The sequence below is a fragment of the Mustela nivalis genome (assembly GCF_964662115.1).
Source record: "Mustela nivalis genome assembly, chromosome: 5".
In the NCBI taxonomy this organism is placed as follows: Eukaryota; Metazoa; Chordata; class Mammalia; order Carnivora; family Mustelidae; genus Mustela; species Mustela nivalis.
This window is the reverse complement of record NC_139024.1, coordinates 50,237,624-50,249,205: the sequence shown is the minus strand read 5'-3', so window position 1 is coordinate 50,249,205 and position 11,582 is coordinate 50,237,624. Positions and strand designations below refer to the sequence as shown.

The window sequence follows — 11,582 nt, the reverse complement described above, 5'->3', positions numbered from 1 at the left end:
ATAAGAGGAACTTGCAGAGAATGTGGGTGAGGAGTTTGAGGACAACATATAGGATGCGGGTATGAAACGGACAATAGAATTAAGTGGAAATATTTGTATCACCCTCTGTGGAAACAAATGATCTTGGTAATTGATAGAATTGTTACCTGCCAACACAGGGACCTCAGACATTTAAAATTTCCTCTTTTTTCGCCTGCCGGATGTGGACTAGATAAAGGGCTAAGCTTCTGGATACATTTAGCAGAATCACAGGGCTGGAATACATTTCCTAACTTCTTGAAATACTCCAAAGCCAAAAAAGTCTCCTTCAAAATGATTGGTTTACATTATTCTCTTAAAGATTCTTAGGAATTATCATTTTTTGCCCTCTATTGAATTTAAACTCCAGTGTTTATCCAAAATACATATCAGAAACTAAAACTTCCCCACTTTTCTTGAATTCTCTCACATTTTGAGTCAAGCTTTGAATGGAGATGATTATCTCCAAGGATAATTAGTGACTTATTTCTGTCACATTGCCTTACTTCATTCTTCCTGATTTGATAAAAATGGATAAAGATTTTTGAGATAAAACTTAAATGCTATTAAAGCTATTTAGCTATTAATGGACATGTAGTATAAATCATTAATTAATAAACTAAATACAAGTTTTTGAGTCGTTATGTTCCAAGCACTGTTTTAAACACATACTTTTTGTATACATAATTTAGAATCTGGAAAGAAAGACATAAAATTCACCAGCCATCACCAAACATAATTAAATAAACAAATGTGCTGTTAATAAAAGTAGTTAAATCAAAAAATTATATATTAAACAATAATCATGTTTACCCTCACTGTTACAGCTGTGCTTGTTGGAGATGGATAAAACTATCTGTTAATGAATTACCAGAATGACCCTCAGGGAGAAGGCATCTAGTGATGTCAAAATCTTTCAGGCAATAATCAAACCAGACATTATGCTGTATGCCCTAAAGTCCGAGCCCATTCTGGAGCCTCTGCCACCACAATGACAGGGCAGGATTATTTCCAGGCATGCTGTTGGCAGAGGGCATCATGGTGACATACTTCCAAAGTTTTAATACTTTAATGAAACGAAACAGAACAGTAGGAAGCAGTTGGGATATTTGAAGAGCAAACCTAGCACAGTTGCAAATATAGACACTAAGTGTTTTACAACCAGTATATAATCAGTGCTGAATAAAGGAAACTGGCTTATCTAGAATAAACTGGCACAGACATGCGGCCAGATAAATGTATGCAGCGGAGTGAGCATGATCAAGATGGGATGGAAAATATGGGGGACCGAGATAGTCCAGATGTTCCAGATGTTCTTGGCAGAAGTTTTTTAAATATGTATCCCAGAGGGAAAAAAATATGGATACAAACTATTCTGTGGTATTATGCTTTATATGTTAAAAATGATCTATATAAGTAAAATAAGTGTGGCAAAGGTGACTTAATTATCCTTCGGTGGTTATTTTTCCCTTCTTCTATGCTAGGACACATTCTAGCTGCCCAGAAGAAATCTTTGCAGTTAGGGGTGGCCATGTGACTAATTCTGTCCAGTGGGATTTAAAAAAAAGTGTCATGTGTGGCAGCTATGGGTAAACTTCCTTAAGATTCAGTTGGTGCCCCTTTCGTGGTCTCTTTTTCAGAGTTTCCATCATTCTTCTCCCTGGACTGCAGGTACCCCCATAATGGACCACGGTGTCAAGAGCCACCATTTACAGATGGCAAGGTGGGGAGCTGGGAAGATCCTGACTGTTCGGACTTCATGAGCATAGCTGCCAAAACATCCCTGGATCATTGATTACCCCTGGATTTTGTTTGTGTGAGAGTTAAGTTAGTTTCATCTTATTTAAACCACTACTACCTTGGCTTTACTGTCACTTACAGCCAAACCTAATCCTATTTTTTAAAAAATATTTTATTATTTATTTATTTATTTATTTATTTATTTATTTATTTATGAGGAGGGGGCAGGCAGAGGGAGAAGCAGGCTCCCCACTGAGCATAGGGCTGATGTGGAACTGGATCCCAGAATCCTGAGAACATGACCTGAGCTGAAAGCAGACACTTATCCGACTGAGCCAACCAGGTATCCCAAAACCTAATCCTATTTAATAAAATTTGTTCGTGCATATATGCACAGATATGTATTTATTCATTTATGTAGATCTTTCTCTAGTAAATTATTTTTCAATATATGTATCTTTTGTTGACATCTTTAAATGTTAAGAGAATGCTATGAACACTGAGGAGTAGAATTCCACTAAGCAAATCCAAATAACATTTGTGGTCACTATTCATTTTGAGGAAATGGACTAACTAAGCAGTAGTATCCTATGAGTAAGGCAAAATAATCCTTTGTTCTGAATCCTATGTTTTAGGGAACCCCACAGATCACACAGATAGACACACATACAGACACACACACTATTGACATACATACGATTCTGCCATGAAGGCTTCTACACTTAATGTGGCAGACTGTCCCTGAGAATCCTAAATGTTTGCTCTTCTGATTAAAGTATTCAGACACTAAGAACACATTTCTCCATTTATCTTGTTCTATATCCTCAAAATAAAAGGCAGCTACTCTCAAATGCCACAAATGTCTGTGAATAGTGCTATTTCAGAGTGGTAGGAGGATCTAAGTAATGGAGTGTTTAGGTAAGAGGAAAAAATACTTGGCATGAATCCAACAGTTTCTGACATCACAATATTTCATTTCCCAGTTGTGTCGAGAGTCATTTCTTCTTTCTCTTTTGGTTCCAAAGTATAGTTGCGGAGGTACTCCCAAATTTACATGGTATTTTCCACACTGCATATGGCATCTGAGGAATAGTTTGCTCTCTTAAAGATTAAAATTCTCTTAGATTTGTATAAATGTAGGTGTATATATAAACTATGTCTAAGACCATTCTTGTTATACAACTAAGTGGATACTGAGCATTAGAACTAGAAAATTATTTTATTAAAATATTTAACCATACAATTTTAAATTAAACTTTAATATTATTTAAATAATTTTTAGTTTTCAATGTTTATTAACATTGTTTTTTTAATTTCTAATACTATAAGAAAATAACATATTTGAAAGTATATATAAAATAGTTTTAATTTCTAGATTGAAGAATGTACTTTAATTTATTTTATTAGTAATATATTTAAATTTCTACTTTAAGTACAATTTTACTTCTTTTAACATTTAGAACAAAAGATATAATCATTTTGATCATAATACAATAAATAGGGACATGCTTTCCTGCTATAAGATCTTTGCGTGGTTGATTTTTGGAACTTTTTAGGTTCAGTATTACCTCACTTTCCTCAAGTTCTCCTCTTTTGCTGTTTCTCACTATTTACATTTAGTAATAATCCATCCCTATTTTCTTACTTGCATTCATGTAATGATAAGTGAATGTGAAACAGATGAAATCAGAAACTAGAACATGAAAAAAGAGATGCAAAATAATTGTGAAAAAAATAAGAAACAATTAGAAAATAATGAAGATAAAAAAAAGTGGTGAAACCAGAAAATTAAAAAATAGTTCTCCAGAACAATTTAATAAATGAAATAGACTATAAGCAAGAAAGCTAATATCATTCTGGAATGGAGGAATGCAGAGTGAAATTCTAGCAGCCAAGACTTGTGTAGAATCTTAACTACACTATATGGATGTCTAGACCAATAAGACCCCAAGACTTGACCTTTACTGTTCACCTGCTTATAACCACTGAGCTGTGTCCCACCTTTTTCCTTAAGCTCTTCCTTCCAGCTTATCTCTTAACTTACACCAAACTGGCATAGCATCCTGTGATGGAAAGTAAAACTACTCTTGACACAATAATGACTGCCCTGATGAAGAATCCCAATGTCTCAGACCACCCAGACCACTTTGAGCTCGCATCTATACAGTTGGACCATGGAGTTAAGGATAGTTCCATTTACCCCATTATAATGCTAAAATTTCCACTCCATGAGGAATACAAACCTCAATTATATAACATATAACATGTGGAGCTTGTGTGAACTTACGCCTGCCTCTCCATATGATGACAAGGCTCTCCTACCTAAATATTCATCCTAACCCTAAATAAAAGGAACCAACTCACCCTTGCTTGGGGAGTCATGGCTTTGGAAGTTATTCCAAAGTGATCCTGGCTATCTCCTCATTTGCTGCAAATAAAGTTTCCTTGTGTGATGATTCCACCTGAAATAGTTTCTTTCTGTAACTCACCAAGGAACAAACTCATTTTAGTTTGGTACTGATACTGTGAAATCATTTAACTATCTGGGCTTCTATTCCCAACAAAGTGTGAAGTTTGACCAGATTTCAAAGGTCATTTCCATTTCTAACATATTGCATTTGACAGAAAAGAACAGATATAAATTAAAATGACCAGAGTATCTAAATTATGGTTGGTTTGCATTTACTCATTATAATTAAAAAAAAAACTGAGTATCTACACAAGAACATATGAAAAGATGAACATATCCATCATAATATGACTTACTAACCTTGTATTAAGACACACAGCTGGTCTGAAATTTTTACTTGGTAGAATCAGAATTTCTATCTAGTTAAAGATCTTATTACTGGGACCCAAATATCCCTCTTACATTTTATAATAGGACATATAAGCAACACTGTTAGGCTATCTAAACTTGAGGTTAAATTTAAAATCACTAATACAGTGACACATATTTCCCTGGTTTTTTTTTTCCTCTCCCACTATTGCAAGACTGAACCCTCAATTCACAGTGGGAATATCAAATTCACTCAACTACCAAGAGAGTGGTGGCTTGCTATGTCTTCTAGCTCTGGTCTCTTTGTAAACATGTCTCCCACTCAGGCCTCTATAATTGATCCTCCAAAGCATATTAGTCTTCTCCATTGTATATATCTTCACAGACCCTGTACTCCTGAGTATTTATTGGAATTAGAATGAAGCAATCATTTGTGTTATTATTTGTTTGATGCCCCTTTTCTTCGCTTCATTCTATCTCTGAGAGGGCTAGGGGCTGGGACCTTGTCTTGTAATGCAGAGCACCTGGCATAGGACTAAGGTCCATGAAAGCCTCATTACATTTGCAGGGCCTAGAAAAGAATGCTGATTCCACGACCCCACTGCATCTTATCTCCTCTTCCAGGCACCACTGTGCTTGCTGCTGTTTCCTTACCACCTGCCTCTCTGCCATCACCCTCCAGAACTCTACTGCAGAGAGCCTGAGGCCTTCAGGTGCCAAATTGATGTTTTGTTCTCAGGGGTCCTCCAGACTCTGAAGCAATTAATTCTGCATTCCTCACAAAAGTAGAAAGAATACCTCTCAACCCCTTTTACATTACATTTTGTACACTGAATGTCTTTTTAGTGAAAATAGCTCTTTTAGCTCTTAAACAGTTTTAAGTTCAGATTGTTCTGCACAAATAAGGTCCTGTACAAACTTATTCCTCATTTCAAGGGTGGATCCCTTTCATGACAACTGTGAATGGAAAAGTTGTGTTACTTTATTGAGACTTTTAGTTGAAGTAAGCTCAGTTTCTTATTTTTTAAATTTTTTAAATTTTATTTTACTTTTTCAGTGTTCCAAGATTCATTGTTTAGGCAACACACCCAGTGCTCCATGCAATACGTGCCCTCCTTAATACCCACCACCAGGCTCACTCACCCCCCACCCACCTCCCCTCCTAAACCCTGTTTATTTCTCAGAGTCCACAGTCTGTGTTAGCAATTTAGCGCAAACTATTAATATGGTATAATGTCATAGGACAAATTCATTTTCTCACTAGCAGATTGTCATTGCTATACCTTGAAGAGCCACTTGGAGAGGACAATGAAGCCTTGAAAGGATGTGTGCAAGGAATAGCAGAGAGTCAGTGGCTAATATGTGGTTGCCACTGCTGTTCTTGAAGTTGAAGGAGAGAGAACCAGCAAATAGCTTTGAAAACCTTTGGTTGGGGGTGAGGGAGAGGAGAATGAGGTAACTGGCCAGGGAGAGCCACTTTCTGGGAAACAAGGGAGACATTTCAAAGGTGATCTTATTAAGTTCTTTCCTCACATTCTTACAGAATCGGGGCGGGGGGGGATCACCTCTTTTTAATGTATATTAAATTGAATCTGGTTCTAGAACTGTTTTAAAGTGCAAAGCCATCTTTAAGATGCAAGCAGAGAAAGAAGAGAAGCTGCCGACCAGGGCGTATCTTGTCTGGGTTATATAGTTTCATGAAGTTTAGTTTATCTCATTATTATTAGTATTACTATCTCCTTATTTTTTTAAATTATTTATTTGACAGAGATCACAAGTAGGCACAGAGGTAGGCAGAGAGAGAGAGGAAGGGAAGCAGGCTCCCCTCTGAGCAGGGAGCCCGATGTGGGGCTCCATCCCAGGACCTTGGGATCATGACCTAAGCCAAAGGCAGAAGCTTTAACCCACTGAGCCACCCAGGTGCCTCTATCTCCTTATTATTGAAGACCAGGTTCTCCACCTTAGCCATAGTATAAACTTTAAATATCATGACTTTGCACAGGCTTTTCAAGGCATGAGATTTCTATAATATATTTTTTCAGTAAACCCATATTAATTTCTTGTGATCTGGCCCTAATGTTCAGAATAGCAAACTATTTCCCCTTCATAAAAAAAAAAAAAAAAAAAAGCCTAATACATCTTAAGTTGAATTATGGAAGATTCACTCCACATTTTGTTCTCCTTGAGACATACTTAAATTTTTATTTTCATCAGTCTAGACAGTCAGACATTTCATGACTCTCCAAACACAAAAGTGAACCCTTTTCTAGTTGTTTTACACCATCTCAGTCCCCCAGTCATCTTTTTGGATGCATTTATTTGTTTCAATGATGAAAAGCAAATGGTTATGCCTCAACCAACACAATTTCATTAAGAAGCATTATTCCATGGTTTGACATTTTTGCAGGGCTCCTCAAACAGTTTGTTTTAAGCTTTGAGTCGTATTAATCGTGACTGCAAAAACAATGAGTATGATGTATCAAAGGAAATTTTACGTAAATGCAAAAATATCAATTCCATCAATTCCTACCAATTTCATTATGTAGGTTTTCCAAGGGACAGAGTAATTGCCAATGTTGCTGAGGTAGCAAGTCAGGTGGAGCGTAGGACCTGGCAGTGTGGAGAATACTGGTGTCCTATATGAAACATGTTTTACTGGGGGGTGAGGTGATGGCCTAAGAAGGGAACATGCAAAAGTGAATGGGATGAGAAGACAGTTAAGTACAGACAAAAATGTGAGGAGTTTTATAATAAAGGGGGCAGAGGAGGATGGTAATTGGAATGTCCGTGCCATCAAGAGGAGGTATTTATTAATTTTTATTAATAATAAAATTATATTAATAAATAACATTTATTAATATTATTAAGATGAGTGATATTGAAACATGCCAGCTCTTTGATGGGCAAACAAGATATTCACTGGGAGCTCCTATAATTCAGGTTCCATAAGAATTCATCAGTGCTCTTGCCTTACATGGCTATTAATGGAATATCATCTGTGCTGATGTGAAGAATCCAACGGACAGGAAAAGGGTAGTGACAGAGGAAAGAGGAGCTAAGTGCAGAATCTAAATCCCTGGGTGGGTGAGAAGCTGGTGCGGACACGGCCAGGTTAATCATTTCACCAGCAGCGAACAGGGACAGGCCCAGATCCAAGGAGACAGGAAGATGAGAGATTTCCCTCTGGTTGCTCTTGTTCTTTCAGCTGAGAAATAACCTGGTCAAAGTCATTCGTTGAGGGTAAGAGGAGGAAATGCTGGAGGTTTAAGGAGGGAGTAGCAGCCCACAGAGGAAGCAGCCTCATGGGGAAGCAACCTGGTGACTCTCAGAGCAAGAACAAAGAAACTTTCAAAGAGGTAGGTAAGCACAAAAGGGATTCGATGATAACAGACTCCTTTCCAAAGCAGCAGTGAAAGCAAAGTTTAGAACAGTGATTTTCAATGCTGGCTACATTTTTGAATCAACTGGAGATTAAAAATTCACCAGTGCCTGGGCCACACAAGAGATAAATCAAATTTAAAACTCTGGGCTGGAACCCAGGTATTAGATTTTTCTAAAAGATCCTCACAGGATTCTAAGCTGCTGTTAGGGGTGGAACCTGGCCCGGGGGGGCTAGTGGTGGTGAGGGAGCACGGGCGTGAATGGATAGAAGGCAGAGGGGTAAGGACACCCTAGACCTCTGGATGTGAGAGAAGCTGACCATCACAGTGATGCAGTAATGGGATGGTGAGATGCTCTCAATGATTTCTTCATTTAAGCTCTAGGTATTTATAGGTGGTAAAGCAAAATCATTAGATATTCATGGCCTTTTCCTTTCAGAATTTCCATTTTAAATAAAGGAAAATATACAGGAAACCCAAAAAGTATGTAATCTCTGATAAATATTTTTCTCCCAAAATTGGTTATTTTATTGGTAGGTACTTGACAAGGTAATCTGTTTTATTCTATTCATTTTTGATATTTCTAAAAAACCAAGAATAACATTTATCCTCATAGGGTAAAGAAAATATATATGATTGGGGTACCAGGGTGACTTAGTTGGTAAAGCATCTGACTCTTGATTTTGGCTCAGGTCATGATCTCATGCATGAGATGGAGCCCCATGTCTGGCTTGTGCTGGTCTTGGAGCCTGCTCAAGATTCTGTCTCCCCCTTTTCCTCTGCCCCTCCTGCACTCATGTGCCTGTGTGTGCACGCTCTCTCTCTCAGAAAGAAAAGAAAAAATATATATGATTTATTTAAATGAGTTCTCATTTCTTCCATGTAAATGAAATGTTTATATAAAAGAGTATCTTCATTTGCAAATAAAATGTCCTATAATAGTATGCATTTTAAAATTAGATCTGTCTGAAAGTGTCTCAAGAATTGGATCCTTGCCAACTTCAGTTGATTCACCATAGGTGTGAATAAGGACAGAGCAGCAGTTTGAGAGTCTCTCAAACAGAAAGCCAATGGGGGAAAGAGTTAGAAGGCCGAGACTCTCTAGCATCTGTCCTGAATTTGTAGCAGTAAAATGATCTTTTGTTATTGTTGTTATTGATATTTTGCTGTGTATTATGAGGAAAGTTAGGCTTTCTTTTTCTACCTTTCCCTTCCCCCTTCCTCTCTCCCTTTCCTCTTTCTTACCTCCTTTTCTCCACCTGTTCCCAGATAGTCCATCTAGTCAAGACAGAAGATGGGGGCGCCTGGGTAGCTCAGGGGGTTAAGCCTCTCTGCCTTTGGCTCAGGTCATGATCTCAGGGTCCTGGGATCAAGCCTTGTGTCGGGCTCTCTGCTCAGTGGGGAGCCTGCTTCCCCCTCTCTCTCTCTGCCTGCCTCTCTGCCTACTTGTGATCTCTGTTAAACAAATAAATTAAACCTTTAAAAAAAAAAAAAAAAAAAAGACAGAGGATGACCTGAACTGCCGATAAGCAAAAACTTTCTTTACGCCCTCAGCTGTTTGGTTCCTTCTACTAGACAACATTTGGAAAAGCAGGGGTTTCATTTTATTTTTCACTGTAGCCATCATGGATCACAGTCCTGACATACAGGACTCAATATAAAAGTTATATACTTTTTATAGTTATACTCAATATAAAAGTTAGCTGAATGGATAAGGGAATGAATACCCATCTCTGATGTTGCTCTAAAAAAAGCAGCCTTCAAAGTAAATAGTTACACTATTTACTGGCCAAACCAATGTTTTATCCTAAAAAAAAGAAAAGAAAGCCTTTCACTTTTATGTTACTATCATTTGAACTTTTAAAAATACTTAATAATACAAACTTGATGTATCCAGTAAGCAGGGAGTTAATTCCATCCTTTCTAGACAAGGATTGGCTTTCACGACAATGAAACCCTATTTCAGCAAATGGTTTTGTGTACTGTGCTTGCTAGGAGCCCTCACATTTAAACAAATTAACTATTCTTAAGAGGGAGAACAATATCTTTCACTAGTTAGTTAGGTATGTGCAACACTGATCTGAACATCCTCCTGACCAGAGACTGATTATACCAACTGACAATTCCTTAAGAGTGAAAGGAAGCAAGAGAAGGTCTGGCTGCTCATTTTGCAGGAGTCTTCAGTGGGACATTTCTTCATTACGTCTAGAACAGACCACCCCACCTCTCCGGATACTTGCTTCCCCCCACCCCAAGATTTTATTTATTTATTTATTTGAGAGACAGACAGACAGACAGAGTGAGCAAGAGAGAACATGGGAGGGGAGAAGTTCAGAGGGAGAAGTGGACTCCCCGCTGAGCAGGGAGCCTGATGCGGGACTCGATCCAGGGACTCCAGGATCATGACCTGAACTAAAGGCAGTTGCTCAACCCACTGAGCCACCCAGGAGCCCCAGATACTTGCATTTAAAACAGCTAAAAATGAAAGTTTAAAAGAGACAAATATTGCCTCTTGGGAGCCTCTAACTCTTTTTTAGACAGATGAAGCTCGAGGACCGAGATGGCGGAATATGCGGCAAGGTGCTCATGCTTGGGCTTTTGGGCCCAAGTCCCTCTGGATTTGTGGACACAGCAAGGAGAAACAGACAATAATCCAGGCAGATAGCTGTCTGGCATAAAATGTCACATGCCACAAGTTAAGCAAAAATGCACCTCTCATCTGTCCTTGAAATACATTATTGTAGCTCAAAAGTCAGGAAATGTACAAAAGTCACTTTGATGATGAACCCGAGAGAATTTCAACAAGGCCTTCAACCATAGTAATAGGATTTATTTTTCCTGAGGCAGAAGCAGTATACTGAACAAAATTATACCTTTTTTTGGCAATGAGGAAAGCATTTAAGGATCAAGAATATTCAACCCTATGCCTTTTTGCCAAAATCTTATTGTTGATGAGTTGGAGTGATATCCTAATGCTGTACCAATCAATTCCCAGAGTCACAAAATAAATGAAAAGAGACACTCTTCTATTAAACTTTTATATTTGAGAATTTTACTGGGAATGGACAAAACTTTGAAAGCTGATCATTCACATTGTTTTTAAAAGTTAATTTATGCCTATTTAGCTCTTTATCTAATTGTAAGGTATAACCAACCTATGTGGAAGGAAAATCTGAACAAAATCAGTACCATCTGCATTTAGCGTTTAAAAGGTTGCCTTATTCCTTTCTATTTAATTCAGATGTACAACCTCAAAGATTATTCATGATGAATTTTAGCTTTAATGTATTCTTTGGAATTATGCACCTGTGATACTTCATAAATTTATGCACAATAATAACACTTTGCATTTTTATGAAGCTTTTCATCTTCAAAGCATATTATGCACATTAGGAAATTCATCGTCTCAACACACTTATGAGGAAGGTAAATATTGTTCTCTTCATTTTACAGATAGGGAAACTGAAAGAGACAAGTCATCTGTAGACATAATTAGAAGGGGACTTCAACTCTGTACATGTGGTAGGGTTAAGAAATATTTATATTCTGTTTTAAAATTTACAAAGCTATGAGAGCACACAACTATTATCTTAAAATTTTCTATACCTGAATCCTTACACTTGACCCAAAAGCACACACTTATTCTCCAAATATGGTCTGAAGTT

At 37.5% G+C, this 11,582-nt stretch overlaps 1 long non-coding RNA gene across 1 annotated transcript; it reads left to right on the top strand.

Annotated features, from left to right (window-relative positions):
• Positions 1-7,771: 7,771 nt before the first annotated feature.
• On the top strand, positions 7,772-11,205 carry LOC309864847. The gene is made up of 2 exons (XR_014311789.1): positions 7,772-7,893; positions 10,459-11,205. It is a non-coding gene; the product is annotated as an uncharacterized lncRNA (long non-coding RNA).
• The last annotated feature ends 377 nt before the right edge of the window (positions 11,206-11,582 follow it).